Here is an 8,465-nt window from a genome sequence, read left to right as displayed (position 1 = left end):
TTCTTATTACTTTATTTTCCTAAATATCAAAGCCCTGCTATTTAAATGCTGCTAACACTTATAGGAGCCCATGACTTTATTATTTCAGGTAAATTGTCTCAAACAAAGATAACGTGGTCACTTTTCCAACTATTTTTTGATAGAGTTGTCAACCCTTTTGTAGATTAATTTTAAAGAACCTACATTCAAAGACATTTAAAATTGTTTTAACTGATTTTTAACACACATGGTTGTCTAATGATTCTCTTTTTATATGTGGGAAAACTATTGTCTTTATCAGGCTAAGAAGTTTTAAGTCAGTATTAGCAAGGAAGGAAGATGGCATCAGTGCTGTCCATGGACTAAAGTAATGATAGCAAGACATTTGTAAACATATAAGCTTCCTATGTTGTGGACATAAGTTTATAACTTTAATTTACCAAACAAATAATAAGATCTATAACATAGGTTGATTGATAGAATCTTCTTTGCATAGATGGCATGAAGCTTGATAATATACAAATGGTTTAAAAATATTCAGTAGCAATGTCAAATTGAATGTAGTATAATGTTAACATTTCACTATGTCCTCATCTCTTTCAGATGTACATACTCTGAAATGATTATATTCCATATAATCATCACTCTCAACTTATTGTCTACTGTTTTGATTTGTGTTTGGAGTTCATTCCATTCTGTTTTCTTTCCATAATTCTTAAATCCACTAAAATTTAATAATAGATACCACATTAAACACTACATTTGTTTCTCTTTTGACATGCGGAAATTAATCTGTTTCCTTAAGATGCTTCCATATTCGCATTGAAAAAAATGACTCATCCTATTTGGTTTCTTCATCTTTTTTTTTTAAAAAGAATCAGTCAACAATGTCTTGGTCTAGAAGAGAAATAGAACAGCAGACTCTTTTCATCTCTTCAAACAGTGATTAAATTGTCCATTCATCGACTAGCAAAAAATGTCTTCAAATGAATGTTCTCTGAGAAAGAAAAAAGATTACATTAGTTTTTATTACCAAATTGTGGTGAGAATCAGTTTTAAATAAAAGAAAAACTTTTGAAAAGTTTATCTAAGCCTGGATTTTATGAAGTATATATCTAACTGCCATCAAATTACTGATCTCTGGATCTTTCTATGCAATAATAAAGTGTTATATGTTTAAAAAAATTTATCTAAATAAAATTTTTTCTCTTAGAAAGTAACTTCTGGTTCAGATATTCTTATACTACTTTTAAAAGCATAAAGTTTATTGTGTTGGCCTCTGATTTTTAGTAATAAAAGGTAAAGTAAGCAATGAATTACAATTATAATTATCTATAGTTATTAAATGGGATATATAATTTAATATATAACGTTTCAAGTTCAGGAAAAATCCTAACTCAAGTTGTAGATAAAACATTTGTTTACCTAATATTTGTGATATGACAGCAAAATAAATTGATAATAAAATGTCTGGTCAGAAATGAAACTGACTTCTTCAATTTTTCAGTTGGTAATTGGGCCCTGGAGGATTTACCTCTAGAGTTATTCTATCTGTGGTATCCGTCTCTATATCTTTTTCTTTTAGCAGACTCATAGTCAGGATTTTTGACAGGAGCCCTGAGGACAAACGCCTAAAAAAAGAAAATAAAACTAGCTTTTGGGGTCAAATTAAAATGATCTGGGCTTCATTCAGTTAAGCTATCCTCTCAGGAATTGAATCATAAAATGAAAAACATTTCCAATTCGGGTTGAAGAAGAGAATTTCAATTTGAACTATAGTCACTCATCCTCTACAACTATCATTTTATTTTTGTTCTTCTCCAGAGAATATGTTAATACTTTCAATATTCTACTGAAATCTACCATGTCTTATAATCTGACTCCACCTTCATGAATTGATTGTGGTTTAGATGTTCACAGAAATCAGAATAGTTCTGAACATCATGGAGCTCTGTATTTAAGAGTTTAAATACAAATTTAAGCACAAATATGAGGACATGTTAAAACCATAGATGATGGAAAATAAACAATTGCTCAGCAGAATTATTGTAATCAGAGTGGGTAGAATAAATTCTCTTAGCTTCTTGGAAAAGAATAATAACATTCTATATAGTGCAGAAACATATAAAGTTTTTAAATGAAACAACCAACTAATTATTTAGTCATTAATCCTTGAAGTCTTATCTAATGCATTCTTCTCCTCTCCAGGATAGCTGTGAAAGATCCTAGGTTGAGGAATCATGCAGATTAGAGTTAATGACTTTAGAAAATCTAGTTTTGTAATTGTTGTCAAGTAGTTTAAGCTTTCCCCATGTAGTTTATTTTTATCCAGGTGTATATATATTTAATTCTGAATATATTAAATTCTCTCTCGTCATATATGTATTTATACAATAGCTAAAATGTGTTGAGTTTATTGTATTCCAGGCACTAGCTTTACCCAATAATGTGCTAAGATAGGTACTGTTATCCTTACACACACATAAGTAAGATAACTGTGCCACAGGCATACAACTCATAAGATATGGAATATGTATTCTGGCCTAGACAGGTGGACGTTAGAGTTCTAGCTTTCTTTTCTAATCTTTTAAAACAGAGATAATTTACATACATTAAAATGTACAAATCTTAAGTGTTCAATTGAATAAATATTGACAATTGTATACACTAGTGTAATCACTACTCAAACCACATTACAGAATATCTCTAGCATCTCAGAAGTGCCCTCTTGCTTCTTTCTATAGTAAATTTCTATTTTTAAGGAAGTAACCACTGCGCTTACTTAACTTTTCTTGTTTATGATATTTATATCAATGAAAATATAATATTTATTATTTTGTCCTGGCTTCTTTAAGCCAACATAAAATATTGAAGTTTTATTTGTATTGTTACCTATTCAATTGTTCATTATTATTATTTTTTTATTTTTAACAAGAATTCCACTGTATAATATACTACAGATTCTTTATCTATTCTTGTATTGATGGACATGTGGGTAGTTTCCAGGTTTTTATTTCTTTTTCTTTCTGGTTTGGGGAGGGAGGATGGAAAGGGCCCTATTATAAAGGAAGCTGTTCTAAACATTTCTGTGCAGAAATTTTTGTGGACTATTTTTTTTTTCCTTTTTCTAAGGTAAATAACTTGGAGTATAACTACTGATTCAGAAGATAGGTGTTAAATTTTAAGTTCTGCCAGTTTTAAGGGCTTATCTCATTAACATTCCATTAGTTTTGATTGCTCCACATCCCCTCAACTTTTGGTGTTTTCAGACTTTTTAATTTTTGCCATTCTTGGAGGTGTGAAGGAGTAACCTCATTTTCAGATAAATTCGGCCTATGTATTTTGAGGCATTTTTGTTTATACTTAACATAATCATATCGTGTTATAAACTCTGACAAATACATCTAATCACCAAATCTGATCTACATTGATTATTTTATCATTATTAATGAGATTGTTATATTAAAATTTTCCTATATGACTAAAAATTAATTGGATACAACTTATTCACTTTATCTCTTCCTTTGATTTAACTTTGATGTCAAAAATTGGTTATTCAGTTCTGCACATAAAGTATTGACTTTTCCTTAGAACCTATGTTTCAGATACTCTTTTGATTATAAAATATAAAGACCAATAATAGTGAATGAAATCAGTAGGACAATATCATACTCTTTTTGCTTAATTTAAAGATGGAAAAGAAACTTAGGTAAAATAAGAGTGAACAAAGATCTTTTGTGAGATGATTTCTGTACATATTTTACAATTTAAAAATTAATAATTTCAATTCATTTTAGCCCACCTGTATTATTTAAGTCAATAACTGTTCAATAACCTAAAGTAAAGGGACGAGGAAGAAAAGAAAAAGAAAAATGCCTGTTACTTTTTCTTGGGCATGGAGAATTAAAGAAAAAGGTAATAACATTTGGTGATACGCCAAATCTTATAAACTGAGACCCAATTAAAAAAAAAAAATAGGGTTTTTGTTGAAGATTCTGGTGCAGCTTCAAGGCATAATCTGAATATCCAAGGGTCTTTATGCAGTACCCTCATCTTACCTGGTACTTCTCTTTTAATGTTACTAAACTGGGGATATAAAGTGTTGTATTGAGAAGGTGTCTGAGGTGCAGAGATGTTGAAATTTAGAGATAACAATCAGGGACCAGCGGGAATTAGTGTTTATGTTTTATTGTCTAATATATTCCAAATGTTCAGCCAAAGAAATGAGAGAGTATATTTTTTGCTAAACTACATTGCTTTAGGGAGACAATATTTTGCAAAAATAGTTAAAAATAAATTTTATCTGGCCAGAGTGTAATGATCAACACAAAAATATCTCTTAACCTGTACATTTAAATTAAAAAAAAAAAATTGGACTATATAAACCATAAACCTGTGAGTATAACCTTTATTCCTTTTATTAATGAATAAAAACTTTCCATAAATAAAAATTAAAAAGACCAAGATGGTGCCTTAACTACCTTTTCATGTGAGATTGTAATTTATCCAATATTGTACATCACAAACAGAATTATGAGGAATAATCCCTATGGACCTTTCAAAACATTGATGTCTCTAATAATTTTTCTTAATTGAACTGCAATTTCTCAATAGCATTCAATTATATCTATTTCTATATTAACACAGATTGAGGGTTTCTCCAAAATATCCCAAATCCAGTTAAGAATGTTAGTAAATAAAAACAATTAACATCAGAAATATAAACAATCATGATAAATATTAAATTGAATAACTATTATACAGAAATATTATGCCAGTCTATGTAAACTTTATGATATTATGACTCTCTAAAAAAACACATTTACAAATAAAATTTCTGTGCCAGAATTGATGATTAGTTCACTCCTTCTTTACAATAAAGTTTAAATCCCTTGAATTCATAATCAACAATTTAGTCCTGCAACTGCCCCCTAACATACACACACACACACATGCACATGCACACACACACACATACATACACACACACGAAATGGAGCCCAGATACTACTAATATACACATTATGTTTCATCCTTCCTAAACTTCTCCTTAGACTTCATCATTATGAGAAAGTCATGGAGTGCACTTGCACAAACCTAAGTGGTATTGCCTACTATTTGAATTGCACGTGCTCTACTTTTTTATACAACTAGCAGTGCAATAGGCATGTTTACACCGGCAACACTATAAACATGTGAGGAATGCATTGTGCAATGACACTTTGAAGGCTACAACATCATTAGGTGAGAGGAATCTTTCAGCTTCATTATAATCTTATGAGACCACAGTCATACATGCCATCTGTTGTTGACTGAAATGTTATTATGTGGTGCATGACTGTCTGTACATGAAGGCTGAGATAAATGAGAATTGCGATGGATTTTCTTTGACATAAAAACTTTTCATTGAGTCTGTTTAGATGTTTCTTAGGTCCTAAAGTCATGATGAATTTCCAGCTTACAAAGTACAGTCTCTGTCAGTGATGAAAATCTTGTGAATCCGTGTAGCCTCACCTGATCTATCACTGATGCACTTGATCTGACATTGATAGCTCTACTGCAAGGAAGAAATCTGCAGTACAGCAATAACAAAGCAAAACAAATCTGAGTAAGCAAGTTAACAATAAGTTTTGATTTAAATAACATTTCTTGATGGAATTGTCTCAGAATTCTCATTTTTAAATGAGAAAATTTGTTGTGAATGAAATGTGTTTTTCATACCTAATTTAATGTTCAGTAATCAGAACTAAAGTTGATTTTTTACAAGATGATTAATAATCACCATGGTAAGTTGAATGTTCCTATTTGTATTGTGATTTTTAAAAATCAATTAATTGATGTAGATTTTTTTTGATTTTCTTATGCTCTTAGCTCCTCATCAAGAATTATAAGCAATCTAAGATAAATGAAAAGTATGTCTTCACCTGCAATGAGGGAAATGAAAAAAATAAGATCAGTGCATTATAAAAGTGAATTCATATATATCACAATGTTTACAATATATAAATGGCAGAAATTATATAACATAAATCTGTGATTTCAACAAGAATTAGTTTAGTAGTATTTCAAGAAACATGATATTTAATATATATTCATTATACTGGACTATTGGGTAACTTTTGGTTAAACAAATAAGGCAAAGAGATCATTTCAACAACAACAACAAAAATGCACATGAAGATAGGGATAAGAATGATACATAGATGGGTGTGTGAGAAGCCTTTGTGGACTAATGAGCTGCTTGACCTTAATCAATCAACCTGAAGGATAATAAGAGTAAGCAGAATAGGCCTCATATCCCCAAACATCTTGCATATATTGCTAGTTATAAGATATAGATGTTAATTATTTAAACATACAGAAAAAATATTTTTGAAATAATGTAAAAGTTGACTCACATACGTTTAAAGCAGTAAGGTTTTTAAATAAACATAATTCCATAGTCATTTTCAGATTTAGGCTCCAAATAAGAAGATGGTATAATACAATTATAATATTTAGTGACTGAATAACACTAAAAATGATGTGCGTCTGGTATGTGTCATAATGTTGTAAAACGCTACTTCACTGATTTAAAAAAAAATCCAGCATCCAAAACTGTAAAGACAAGAATGATTTTATCATATGGTTGTTTCTGCAAGTATATTTTTATCACTTATAGTTACAGAAAAATTCGTTTATTTTGATAAGATTTGTAGAAGAATGTAGGATGTAACTGAAAAACAAAACACCTTGCCTATTTATCATTTATTCCTGGTAAACAGCAAGTTTACAGGTACGACATCATGCAAGAATGAAGGTGAACATTTTACTTTATAAATGGGAATACTTACCAGTTTATATTGAGTTCAGGAATAGAATGACATTGCCTTACACAACACTGAATGATAAAACTCCTAAAATAAATAACATATGTGACTGAATTTTGAATAAAAGTTTCCACATAAAATAGAGAATGTGGGAAAAGTGTGTGGTGGAGAGAGAAAGAGAATGGAGGTAACCCAAGAAGTGTCCATGAGCCAGGCTTGGAGGAAAGAGAGACTGTGTGGAGGTGTGCATGAAAACTGTTATTATGGGCCAGGGGTCCATCATTTTTGCCTATGTAACATTGGGATATTGTTATCCTAAATACAAAGATGTCTGGGAAATATAATCTAGCTTTTTGACCTAGATTATATGTCAAGGAAATGGAGACAGTGTTTGGTAACATAAAGCAGTCTTTGTCATTCTTCTTATGATACAAAAGTACCTGGAAAATTGTCAAAAATAAATAAATAAATAAGGAACACAAATAAAATGTGTCTCATGCTGGATTGCTTTGGGTAAAATCTCAAAGATATGTGTCTTAATGGTCACCACATTAAAAATATCCATGCTTAAGAATGATTCAATATGAAGAACAACCCTTTTATATGCAAATATAAGTTAATATAGCAAACAGCTCTTTGGTATAAATTAACTGTACATTTTCAGTGATTATAGCTATATACCAAATCTTTGAAAGTATTCATTTGGTTCACTTTGACATGGCTTTTAAATTAGGATATAAATGATTGTTAATTTTCAAATACCTGACAGGTAGATACTTCTTTTAGAAGGCTGTATATAGATATAAAATTTAAAAAAGAATATACTCTCCTGTGAGAAAAACAAATTTAAATATCCAATTGTGTAGAATAGGTAAATCAAGGACCAATTGTTTCCATTGCAACAGATTTATAATAGGCATCCATTAGCCATGACTCTTTTCACCCAGATTTATTAAATGTGATTTGTTTGTAACACAATTTAATTAGTTTGAGCTTATGTTCCCCATTATGAAAAAAATTAGAGTCACCACCACAGATTCAATTCTTCAAGTGTTATCTCAGTTTTACTAACACATAAATAAAAAGAAAACAAAATTAAGTAGGTACAATAGAAGAATGTAAAACTGTATGCAAAATTGACTCGCAAAAGTAATTTTTAAAATTCTAAACAAAATATTAGCAACTGAATCAAGCACAAATATAATAAATAAATAAACAAATGCACACTATCTTGCATCAATGAATTATTCCAAGACTGCAAGTTAGTTTGCCAGTATAAAATAAATCAATGTAGTACAGCACATTAATAGATTACAAAGCTACAGGAGAAAAAGCAATTGATCATTCCAGAAGATGCGAGGAAGGTGTGTGACAAAATTAACACTATTTCTGATAAAAGATCTTGGCAGACAATGAATAGTAAAGAACTTCCTTATCCTGATAAAGAATATATCTGAAAAAAAAATTTCCAAGTAAGCATATTGTAATCAATACAGAAATGTAAAAACATTTATCTTTAAAATCAGAAAAAAGATAAAAGTATTCACTGTGACCTCTTCCATTAATCACTGTAACGGAGGATCTAAAGAATTTAGCAAGAAACAAAATTAAATGGGATAGCTATAAGAATTGGGAGGAAATAAACTAAACCGTTAAAGTTAATAAGGTAAGAAGATA

The sequence above is a fragment of the Pteropus alecto genome, unplaced genomic scaffold (genome assembly GCF_000325575.1).
Source record: "Pteropus alecto unplaced genomic scaffold, ASM32557v1 scaffold100, whole genome shotgun sequence".
NCBI classification, from domain to species: Eukaryota; Metazoa; Chordata; class Mammalia; order Chiroptera; family Pteropodidae; genus Pteropus; species Pteropus alecto.
Note: the sequence above shows the minus strand (reverse complement) of the source record.